Source organism: Schistosoma mansoni, chromosome 1 (genome assembly GCF_000237925.1).
Source record: "Schistosoma mansoni strain Puerto Rico chromosome 1, complete genome".
Lineage (NCBI taxonomy): Eukaryota > Metazoa > Platyhelminthes > Trematoda > Strigeidida > Schistosomatidae > Schistosoma > Schistosoma mansoni.
Window position 1 is genome coordinate 28,910,817 of NC_031495.1, and position 13,256 is coordinate 28,924,072.

Below are 13,256 nucleotides of genomic sequence, written 5' to 3' on the forward strand. Positions count from 1 at the left end.
AAATATAGTACAAAAATACCATGTATTTATAGTTTTTGGATGAAAGTAAATCATCATTTCGGACAGCCAATAGGCACATAGGGGGTCCTTTTTATTCATCCAATAGGGAAGTTACAAATCGACATTCTAGGATGTTCCTCTAGCGGTGATTGGATGGAATGTCTTTGACTCTTTCTATGCTTCTTGAGGTTTTCTAAAGTTTGCCAATGAGTCATCCCTACAGTTTGTCTATGTAGAATTTTAATGAACAAATTGAAAAAATGTACAGTATTATAAATTAGCTTTATAGTAAGAATTTACGCTATATGAACTTATAAGCTCATGGTTTGTTAACAATTAATATTTAATAGTGACTAGCATTGGAATCCATGAGACGCGCTTTTCGTCCTATTTGAGACTCGTTAGCTGGATGTACCTGAATCTCAGAGATGATGTTCACTCTGGGACTCGAACCCAGTACCGTTCGCTTCAAATATTATCGCGTTATGAACTTGGCGACTGAGTCCTGATAGCCACTTGATTGTGCAATGGGATGACGTTTAAATTCACTTAGTATTATTTGTAGGACGAAACGCGCGTCCTGGATTCCCCTTCTAGCCACTATCCACCTTTGCTTATAATGCTTGTGAATCAAGGCTATATCGAGGCAATACGCGCAGTATGTACATATGCCAATCAGAGACTGATCAATTACAGTCGTAAACATCAATTGGGAAGATTCAAACAAATAATACCAAGTGATTTTAATTAATATTTAATGTTAGCTTTGTTGTTTAATAATCTTTTGAAAGCTGAATTCTATAATCATTTCTGTTCTGCTTTGTTACAAACCTAATGTCAGAAAAAAGTGTTTTGATGGATTGAATATTGTTAAATAAATGTCTATTGATTGGTTAAGTTAACAATGGTAAAATGGCACTTTATTTAAAGAAAGAGAGTCAAGGAATGATAGATTTGATCATTTAGAGTTAAATTTTATGAATTTTCACAGAAAGTTACCAGTTATATTTACCTCTGTTAGTGATTGTTACCTCTTATATAAAAATAAATAAATATGAGCTTATCTATTCTATGATTATCAGAATCCTTCCATGTAAATATATGAAAAGAAAGAGTAATGAGGTGATAGAGAAATTAATCTCATGGCTAACTGAATTACTAGAATGAAATCAATGTGTATTTAAAATAGAAACAGGTGCTGTTTAATATAAAAACCTCTTTTTAAAATCAGATTTATTTCAATAAAGTTAACATTTAAAGAAACTCCTCTTCGAGCCCATCTGGCGTTACTGCCGGTCCCAAGCCCGGATAAAGGAGGAGGGTTGGGCATGAGGTTAGCGACCACATCCCATAGAAAACTAACTCGCTAAAAAAACGCTAACCAAAAAAAAATAACATTTAACGAGAAAAACAAATTGACCATCGAATAAAATCAGCCCTTATAGATTATAAGCATTCCTATTAATAACAGATTTTCAATGAAAATTTACATATGTTAGTATATTTGGTATACAATAAAAAAATTACTTTACTTTTGTCCATTTAACTAGATCAAGCTTATAATTTTTTTGTCTGAAGTTTTGTAACCGTGATCTCTTAGAAGTAATTCGTCATAAAAATGATTCAAAATACCAGTGATTTACAAATTAATATTAGGAAGCAATTTAAAATACTAAAAATTAAATTCGATTATTAAAATCTCAACAAACAAATTAAAGAAAGAAATAGATTAAGTAGGGAGAATATATTTGTAAAATCTCAGCAAATGAATATGAAGAGAATCCAATGGTTTGCCTGACAATCTGGTGTAAGCTTTTTCAAGGAAATATAATCAAACATCATCAACTCAGCACCGAAATACTGCGAAACTGTTCGATCAAATTTAGACGACAGTTCTTATATAGGGAATAGATTATTGCAAATGGTGACACTTTTTGAATTCCTTTCATTTTCATTTAACTATGTGGAATCGAACTATAAATGTCAGAGTTTATTTTTAAGATTTATAGATAAAAGTCCCTGTTTTTGAGTGTCTATACATACATAAATCACTAAATAATCATCTCTTTTTCTAAATCATCTTATTGTAAAAATTAGATATCATCATTGATTGTGAGGTTCTTTTTATACGAACATTAGCAAATGTGTATAAAAAACTACAACAAGTGCCATTTTAGTAACCCGAGATCTGACTCCAGTTAGATCGTTTCTGATTGTTATTGAAATATACATCTATACTACCTCGTATATGATCACCGACTTAAATTGCGCTAGTGAATAACGGAATTAAATAAGAAAAGCACGAGAATGGATTTTTGAATACATATATTATGTACAACCGTTGATCAGAATAGACAATCAGAGAGATGGAGCGAAGGAAGCGAAACAGACTGGAGAAGAAATGTTAGCCAACTCTTTTTAATTAAGTGTTACTCAATATTCATAGTCAGACAAAAACAAGTTACGGACATGTAATGAGTAAGATAAGAAATGCACATATATACGCTTACATAAAAAACAATCAAGTTTGATAAGCGAATAATTAACAAGGTCAAAATGTGACCCACGTAGAATGAATAAATTGGTTATGTGGGCTTGACATGGTAACTGAACCTACACTATGAATTACAATTTTCTTTTTTTTACTTGACATAAGATGACTATTAAAATGGTTTATTAATGATGCAGAAAAATTTAGTATAGAGGAGATTGAATCTACCGTTTTTAAAAAAAAATGTTCAATGGCAGTTACTAAATGAACAACCACAAAGACAAAATTATTTAAATCTTCATGATGAAATTAAATACTTGCTTGTATGTAAAAATCTATGTATGTAGTAAATATACTGATTAATTATATAACATTTACTGAAACCAAATTAGACATGTAACATGACTTTATCCTCTCCAATAATATAGACGGGTGTTTTTTCCGGGTTAAATAAAACGAAAATCTCTATGTATTTGTTCTTGACGAACTGATATCAGTTGAATGAGATTGAAAAGCATATAGCAGTTAGTAGTTGATTTGTTCAAGTTCAAAGTTAAGAAGCATTTCTACAAAACTAAATGATAATATGAAAATCAGTCGCTTGCTAGTGCTCACTTCTGGGACGAACTTTTCGATGTTCTAGTCAAAGTCATGAGTTAAAATCTACCAAGTCGATGATCTATAGTCGATATCAGTGTCCTAAAAACTAACTATAATTGAACATTTGAACTAGTAATTTAGCAGTTTAAAGGTACTATGCACATCTGCACAGTTTCAAGCCAGTGCTCAACGGATATCCAGTGTTTCTTCGCTTCTAATTATGTTCTCGTTAATATTGGTGTGTGCTAAAACTGTTTTGAAAATGAAACGTTTTGTTTTCCCCATTTATACAAGTATATAATATTACAAATAATTAGTACAAACTCAATTTCATCTACTGTTTTTGATTAATCTATATTTATATCATCATTTACTTCAACTGATACTATCCTGTAACTATGTTAAATTTCCATATCTTCTTTCTTTTGATAAACAATCGATACAGTTGATTTTTGTTGTTAACATTTGAATAGTATTTATGTTATCTTCTTCCACTGTTGTTATTCCTTCCGTACTAGAATTTGTAAAGTGTAAAATAGATAAATCTTAACCGAAGTGAAGTTCACAATTTGTCATTTATCATTTAAGATATATTTTGTATTCCACTTGAAAAAAGAATTTGAATTATTTCTGCTTACTGTAACATATAAGCCAAAGTAATATAGTTCAAGTATTTCTAATGTAAAAAGTACTCTTCAGTGAATAAATCATTTTAGATCATTTATAAATTCAATCGAACCTGTTAACTTGGCTTATTTCAGAAATTCATCTTAATGTGTATAACCATAAGTTGTTCATCTGACTATTTATTAAAGTGACAAAAACAACTCATTATGATTAAAAGGGTGTTTCCCTATCTTCAAATGAAATATGACTTGTAAAATTTTGATTTTGGCTTCACAATCAATTTCTTAATCGTCTTAGTTAACGGAATACAGAAGATATTGAATAATAGTGAAAAGATAGAAGAATCGACTTGAAAGTTTGTCAGCAGATCAAAGGAAAAACTTATTGAATTAACTATTATCTGTAGTGTGTTGTTCTCTAGCCTGAAGAAAACAAAGCCAATGATTTTATTTATCAAAAAAACTCTTATTGATATTTTAGTTTACTTTGGATAAAGATGGTAGATTAATTAAATAACTTCAATAAATACCGGTAATATTTATTTCAGTGATAAAATATATCAGATGATCTATTTTCCTGGTTACAAAACGTTACAATTATTTTCAGTTTGTAAACAAAGATGGATAGTGTCTAGCAGTGGAATCTATGAGACGCGGTTCGTCCTACTTGGCACCCGTCAGCTGGAGGTACCTGCATCTCAGAGTTGATGTTCACTCTAGAACTCAAACCCAGTACCTTTCGCTTCAAACATCATCGCGTTATGAACTTGGAGACCGAGTCCTGATAGCCACTTGATTATGCAATGGGATGACGTTTAAATTCACTTAGTATTGTTTTTTTGAATCGTCCTATTGATGTTTAGGACTGCAATTGATCAGTCTCTTATTGAAATACGTGCATGCTGTGCTTATTGCCTCGATATCGCCTTAATTCACAACCATTATAAGCAAAGATGAATTTAGGCCATATAGAGGTAATACATACAGTATGCACATATACCAATACGAAACTGATCAATTACAGTCCCAAACATCAATAGGAAGATTCAACCAAACAATACCAAGCGAATTTGATAACAGTTTTGTTTTCCAATCAGCCATACGACATTAAATATAATTTAGAATTTTAAACATCGCTTTAAGTAAATAACTGATTACATCAGTTTAGTGGATTTATTCATAATAATCAAGTACAGTTTTATGAACTGATGTTGAACATTATGAAACTATTACCGTAAGATTTATGTAGTGCGGTAAATAAGTTCACATTTGGTAGCAGCACACCATGTTTTATAACATCACGAGAATTATCATTAGCCTCTTGGCACGTAAAGCTGAAATGTGTGGCTGTCTTAAGAGTGTACTAATGAATTTGTATAAGTAGGTTCTCCAGTTTAGGATTGTTTATACTCCTAAGTTCTTCAACGAAAACTCACTTAGAAGCCTACATTTTTAGCTATAGTATATCATCTCTAATCATCTCATTTGGAGCATGAACTAATTTTTTGAACTGTACTCTTTCATGTGCTTTGAAAGATATCACATGAAAATGATCTGTTAGTAATCTTTTTAGTTTATTGAACGGAAGTAGAATGTATTTGTCAGGATATGCAAGATTTGTTAGAGTGACATGGGTTCCCCTATTAACAACAGTTATGAAATGAGCTGCAATGTTATCGTTCATGAAACTATCTTACAAAAACCAAACATCGCAGGATTCTAAGTAATCTTCCACATTTTGTGGTGTCGCATCGATAAATGACTTTCCAAGACTATTAGAATCTATGTTTACAGTTAATCTAGCAATGAATTTGCAATGGCCTTAAGAACTACTACTGATCCCAATCGCATCAGAACTTGAATAAGACGCAATTAAGACCTCGAAATTGAAGTAAAAACTGTGAAATTGTGTTGTATTATTATTACGGATTGAAACACAACACTGAACGTTCAACTGCATAGTAACCGCATTAATTATTCAGCATACTATCCAATAAAGAACGAAATTAATAAAATATAGAATAATTAAATACTTATAACAAACTTACACTTCTAGCAAACATAGTACTTGTTCAGTAAATATATATATAAATTTCTTTTAATAAATCAGTTTTATTCCGAACAAAATCTTAAATAAACAAAACCCTTAATTAACAATTGGAATTCTCATAATTGAAAGCATGAGACAATTGAAGCTAGACCACCAAGGAAAACCTGGAAGCACTGGATGGCCGTTTTGTCCTATTGTGGGACTCCTCAGCAGTGCGCATCCACGATCTGGAATTCTGTTTATCATAGTTTCTCTATTCGCAAGTACAACTGGAAATATAAATTTAACTTACAAAAAGAAGATAACCTATTTTGTTTACTGAACAGAGCAAGTATAAAAACAATATACTGTTGATACGAATGAATAAAATTCGAATTGGAAATCTATTCTAACAGTTAAGATAGAAAGTAGATTCAGTTCGGAAAGGACAGGAGGCTAGATGGTCTGTGTTTGTCCTGACAATGATGGTCTCTCAGTTGATCCAACTTTCTTTTCAACGAGTTGACAGATGGAGCTTCAACCACGTGTTGAGGTAATGAATTCCACTCGTTGATTATTCGATCGGAAAGTCGATAGTCAGCGCTCGTGTATTTACTTATTGATTCATCAGTTTACAAATCATTTACATTCTAGCTGAAGTATTCACATAAGAGTTATGTTCCAAAAAATGTTGCGTAATTTTGAGGCGAATATACTTAATAATAGAATCATTTTAAGCAGCACTAACCTAATGATTGGAAAAAAACATATAATATTCAAAGAAATTCAAAATTCTAGGTAAGGAAGAGTTTTCGAAGTGCTTATATGTGGAATCAGGAACATTTTTTGCAAACATACAAGAAATTTGGGACTGTAGTTAAGGTAGTAGTGTATAACAAACTATATATGGAACACTAATAACCGATTTTAAATTAAAGATGGAATAAAGTTTTGTATTGGGAAGTGAAATAAGGATTAAACCCCTCAGATTTTTCAGCCAAATCTTGCAAATTATTTTTGAATACTCTTAATCTAATAAATAATACAGAATAGAGGACGTGATCGATTTGCATTGTTTTTTGCCAAGTCATATCAAGAGATACACTTAAATCCGTTTGAAAAAGGATTCGTTCTCTGAAAAATATCAATAACCATAAAAGTAGTGTTACCTAATTAATGCCTCCAACCAATGAACATTAAAAACAAATTGTCTCATGTAATCAACCTTTTGTTTAATCAGTTTAACACAGTACAAGTCCAAACAAACTCACCTGATCTAATGACATGTTTATAACTATGCAAAATAAAACAATAGTATAGAATAAGTTGATAATTTTATGAAGTAAGAAGGTACAAAAAAAGTTGATAATTGAAGTTTTATTTTCATAGTTGAAATCATGAGTCATTTGGAGCTAGACCACCATTGAAAACCTTGAAGTTCTGGATGGCCGTTTCGTCCTATTGTGGGACTTCTCAACAGTGCGCATCTACGATCCCGCCTCACGAAATTCGAACCCAGGACTTACCAGTCTCGCGTCAGAGCGCTTAACCACTAACTTCAATTGACTCATGATTTCAACTATAAAAATAGTGAAATCTCCACAAAACCCCTTCTGAAGTTTTATTTATCAATTCAACATCAATTATATAAAATAGATATGACAAATCATTTATTTTACATATTCTTGAAATTCTAATATCATTGGGACAAAAACAACACAAGAGTATAAGAATTTTTTGAACTAATCAAATTACATTTTTAAATTAGTTCAATCATCTTGATAGAATCATTTACGATAATAACAAGATCTAAAAAAATGATAATAACATTTCATTCCACTTGAAACGGTTCAATCTTTGATCATTATTTAGTTAAGTAACAAGTGTATTTCATATTTAAGATATTTTCTCTCTACTTCATGTTTATTCCCAAATGATAATAATAATAATAATAATAATGGTAGTAATAATAATAATAATAATTCAAAATGGATGTTATTTTTTCCTCTTCATAGAAATAATTAGTTTACATGTAATTGAATCTTGTATATTGGTGTATTGAATGAGCTATAACAAGTTAATAAGGCTCATAGTCTACACTATATCAGGTATATATATGTTTATATTCTCTGTAATATAATTTACCAGATATAACATGGAATAGAACAAAATTATTTTATAATTTATTTACAGGTCAATTTATTTAATTAAATCAAAGCTTTATATCCATTGAATCTATAATCGACTACTTTTCATCATCCTTTGTTTGTTCTTTTATATTACAAAAGATAATGATTAGAATGAATAAGTAAGGGAGAGGATGAACAAAAATGAAAGAGATAAGATATGAGGATATAAATCACTGTTTATAATCACTTATATTGTTAAGAATGATTATTGCTTTAGGGGTTTATAAATAAATAATGACAAGTTTTCAATATTATTTCTTCAATCATTCAGCTTTAAGGCATAGTGATTGATAAAAGAAAAAGTTAACAGTATCCATTCGAATATATATATGCTATATGAAATAGATTTCTGATACTTGTTTTACTTTCAGTCTCGACTAATAACTCAGCAGGATAATGTAAATAGCTATGATTTTTAGTATTGTTTAACTAGAATATCATACTTACTTCTTTAACTTTTATCTTTAGTGTGTAGTAATGAAGAGATCTGAACTAGGTCTGCTAATAATGATGGAAGGATTATTTTGATCTGTTTATTATTTCACGAATATTTACCATGATTATTGTTAATCTTTTAGTGACCCTTAGACGGATTTATAGAAGAATCACTTGAAAGTGGATCATTTATTTATCACCGTTGACTTGTGTTTCTATAAAAAGTACTTCATTGTTTAGAAAGAGATAATTCTTAGAAATATAATGATTGTTCAATGAGAAATAACCACTGTCTTGTTTAGCATATAACTAAATTTCGCAGTTATCTTAATATTTAAGATATATCTTCTTAATAAAACCAAGCTAGAAAAGAATATTCATTCTTGGCTTTCTGACGATTACCTAATTTTTATAGAATTGGTGGTATGTGGATCTGACCTTTTTAGCAAAATGACTAAACAGACATACTGAAAGAGAAACAGCTCGTTTCATAATCATTATTTAATACTCATTCATATTATTAAAACTTCCTATTATATGAACTGGATTTCATTTTTCTTGGTGAGTTTCACTGACAGTTTTTGGTGAAGTTGCTGCATCAAAATTTGAAAATAAAATAGGAAACTAATAAACGGATTATCCTGCCTTACATACAGCACATATGAGAAGTTACAACATGCTTGTCAAGTTTGTTCAGGATAAGTGTAGAGCATAAGCCAACAAAATTACTTTAATCAGTGATGTATAAACCAAAGGATGAAATGCTGAAAAAATTGCCAGACATCTACGAAATAAAATGTCACAGCTGTAAGAAACACCCCATCAGTCAAAGTAGTGGCCCTCAACACTAATCAGCTAACAAAATTCTGTGATATCTCTTCGCTTATATCAATACACATGGGCAATTGAGGCGAAATTCAATTGGAAAAGTTCTGAGATTTTTTCGATAGAAATATAACAAATGCCAGAGAAATGTTAGAAGCTTGACATACTGGCCAATCAGTAATCAATGAATACATTGAAATAGACCTAATTTTTCAGCCAATTAGGGAAATCATGAACAGGTAGAAGATCAAGAATCAGGTCAAAGGAAGAGGCAATCGAAATGAATATTCAAAGTCAGGTTAAGCGTCAACAATAGCCAATCAAGATTAGTATCAACAGCACAAGCTATCAGTCATATGTAGAGCAATTCAAATACTTCACTTCTACTTAAAGTTCGTGCCGATGATTTTATTCAGAACAAAGAAAGCTTCATGAATAAGCCACTCAGTTCACACAATATCACAACACTTAAGTTCAAAATCCTTTAGGAAAATGAAATCTTAAATTATAGTCATTATTAATGTCAACTAATCAGTTTAATTTATCAGTGATTAATGCATATGTAGCTAAAACAGTTATATCTTAACTAGATTAATGTTTTTATTTCAATTTTTTAGCTATTTTCCCATGCTATTCACGATGTTAATGTTTACTTTCTCTTTGTTTAGATGTTAATAGTTTGTAATTTCATTTAATTAGATTTGTTGACAAAATATACACATAGTGTTCTGGTTAACTCCTTGTATATATATATATATATTCAAACTGTGTAAAGATTTATTATCAGATTAAATAATGTAATATCCGTTTCCTGATTAAATATGGTAAATGCTAAAACAGAACTTTACTACACTTTTTAATTTCATGTAAATATTTTAATCATATTTTTTAAGGGAACAATCAAAATATCTTAGATTATTATATAGTAGGGATGCTCACTAATTTATCGAACTTGATGATGAGTAGGATAGAAAAATAGGTTAGAACTGCTCCTTGAGGATTGAAAGGCCATGAACATTTTTTAATCCACATGAATTATATTGTTTATACTGTTTGAAGAATTCAGAGACTAAAAGCTATAGGTAGATTATTTTTATACCATAGTAGGTATCACCATTTTTTTAAACCAGATGTACTGAGATAATATTATTTGTAGTCATAGCTAGACACATATTTAGGCACTCTAAAAGGTGTTGATAAACACAAAGCATTGGAAGATGAAGACCATTCAATAAAGACTATTCCAAATGAATGGTTAAATTGATATGTACAAAAGCAAGTATCTGATATAGATAGGTGTTCTGTATATTTGTCAGTGTCATTGAATGGATAGGAAGCATTAGTTGTTTGCTTTCGTTGAAGATTATTTCAAATATAGGTTGGATAATATTTAGAATTAATACTTTAATCGAAGCAATCTTTAAAATCATATGCTAGTGAACGGTGATCTCTTATTTACCGCCTAAACATTTTTTGATTTCTATGTCTTCGTATTTGTTTATAAACGTCCCAGAGTATTTATCTTCCTTGAGAATATCTAGTTACAATATTCTGTTCCTTTCTAATCGTATTCTCACGACATTTAGTCATTAGTCATCATTACAATTATTCTACTAGACAAATACAATAATAAAAGAAAGTATATCTTCTATTCTAAAAACTTCTTTAGTTCAAATTCTACTATTTCAATTAATTTGTGTAGTATTTTTTAAACAAACATTTATCGAAATGGAAACCAATAGATTTTGTTTCGCTAGTATTTCTGCATTGAATTTCCTATGGTTTTACTTAATCTATGGATAATCAAAACTGCCAAGATCACTTCACTAAACTGTCCCCAGTTTATTAATTACTGTCTCCCACATTCACAGCCACATTTGATTAAATCTTGTCGAATGTTGTTTCCTATTTCATGGTACGATGTGGTCTGTCTGGTTGGTATATAATCCCAGTATGTTTAAAATAAATGATTCACATTGAAGAGACTGTTATTGGTGTCCTGGACTGGGCTAGGCGGGAAGCAGAACCGATAAGGACTCTAGACTGTTCGTACTGGTTTCGTGTGTCATTGGTCCGATCGATAATTCACTGCTCCCTAATTGGTGGTATTATCACATTGTACACTAACAAGACAAACATGCCACAAGATATAATGGTCTAGCTCATGAATATCACAAGTATATAAAAAAAATACAAAGTTCAGTTTATCGCTATATTCAGCTAAGAAACTGTCTACATATTATGATCATATTAAAATATTATTGGACAAAATAAATACAATACTGTGTCCTTTTTTGGCGACGCTAATTTTCTTGAAAGAGTAAACGCCATTTAAAGAATTCGTTAAATTCGTGATCAGATACTTCAAGTGTCTAGGCAGATAAAGCATATGAAAGATTCTTTGACAAAATCCTCGAAGAAATGTGGTCAACTCAAAATCACAGTATATCAAATTGGAAATGGTAAAGTTTGTTGATATTTGTTTATCTCGTCACTTATCAAGATTTTGAAGTCTTTTCATAATGAGCCTTGCAGAATAAATGGAAATAATGTCTTCTTAAAGTTATGTCCTGATTTTGCTGTTGATTTTATACCATATCAAAATAAAAATGGTTTTTTACAGTACATCACTATTTTTAACACAACATAATCATGCTACTAACAAACTCTTAGTACTAGGATTTTTATGTAAAATATTTACAGACACATAGTCAGCATTTGATACATCTATAACTTTACATACGCAATTCTTATTTCATTTCTTTATATTCGGTGTTGCCTGATCCCTGACTTTTGGGTTAATTTTCTAACTGAAGATATCTGAACTCTTGCTAAACTTTTAGAGTATAGTTATAATATTTTTCTCAAGTTTAAGTAATTTCATAAACTACTGTTCTTAATTGACTATTTCGTAACGCAACCACTGCATACTAATCGTAAAAGATATGAATTTTGGGCTGTGTCACAACAGGATCACAAACCCACTTCAGTAGAATATCTACACAAACACGGTTTGAAAAAGATAACACTGAATTTTCATTCTTGTAGATGTTTTAAACACCTCGTTTTCTAAACGGAAACTCTAAGAGAGAATCATGCGAGTTCTTCATAATTCACTTCTAGTTATCTACTTCTATATACTTTACTGATCATCAGTATGAGTTGGCATTTTAAATGGTTCAGGAAGAGTGGTTATTTTTGTGTGTCGATTATATACCACGTCTATTAGAAAATTTTTAAAGTACTGTTTAGTTCTTCTAGTAAAACTTCTGTCGACAATAGATTTCAATCATACAATCAACGATTCTCTGATAATACATGAACCGATCAACTACAAACATGATAAATTATTGAGATATGTTACTCGTATAGTTGTATTGAAAGTTGTCGAATGAAAGAGAACTACAAACTCTACAAGAGATCAGATGTAATTTCCAACAAAAATGAAAAATCATGTATGTCATTCCAGTTACATGTTTGACAAATGAAGTATATAACAAGTCATATTTTATTCACTTTGAGTCTCCAATGTATGCTTAATAATACAGATATTTTCTACAATATAGCTCTCAAAATATTCAACAGTAAAATTCGAGATATAAATATGTTTGTTTGTTGTTATACAAAGCGATGAAATGTTTTCTTATGATTTTGAGTTTTTTCGTTTATGTCAATTGACTTTTTCGATGCGTACAGTAATCTACACATTTTAACCAAAAGAAGACCACTATTTTTGATGGTAGTTAAGAAATTCAAAAATATATTAGAAAAGCTCTACAAATTAGTTGGATACAAAAAAACTAATTATCAAATTATGACCACTTTTTATTATAGAGTTAGTATTTTCACCTTTTTCTATTCGACATACCTGTTTGAATTATTCATAGTAGGTAACAAAATAGAAGTTTCAAAAACGGGAATCTCGTTGTTTGCTTTAACCACGGTAATATATCTTTTTCCATAAAAAAACTACCGAAGGCAAAGTGCTCATTAATTAGAATGTTGCTTATTTTTATTATTGAAAACTCTAATCAACGTCTAGCGTTTAATCGCTACACTAT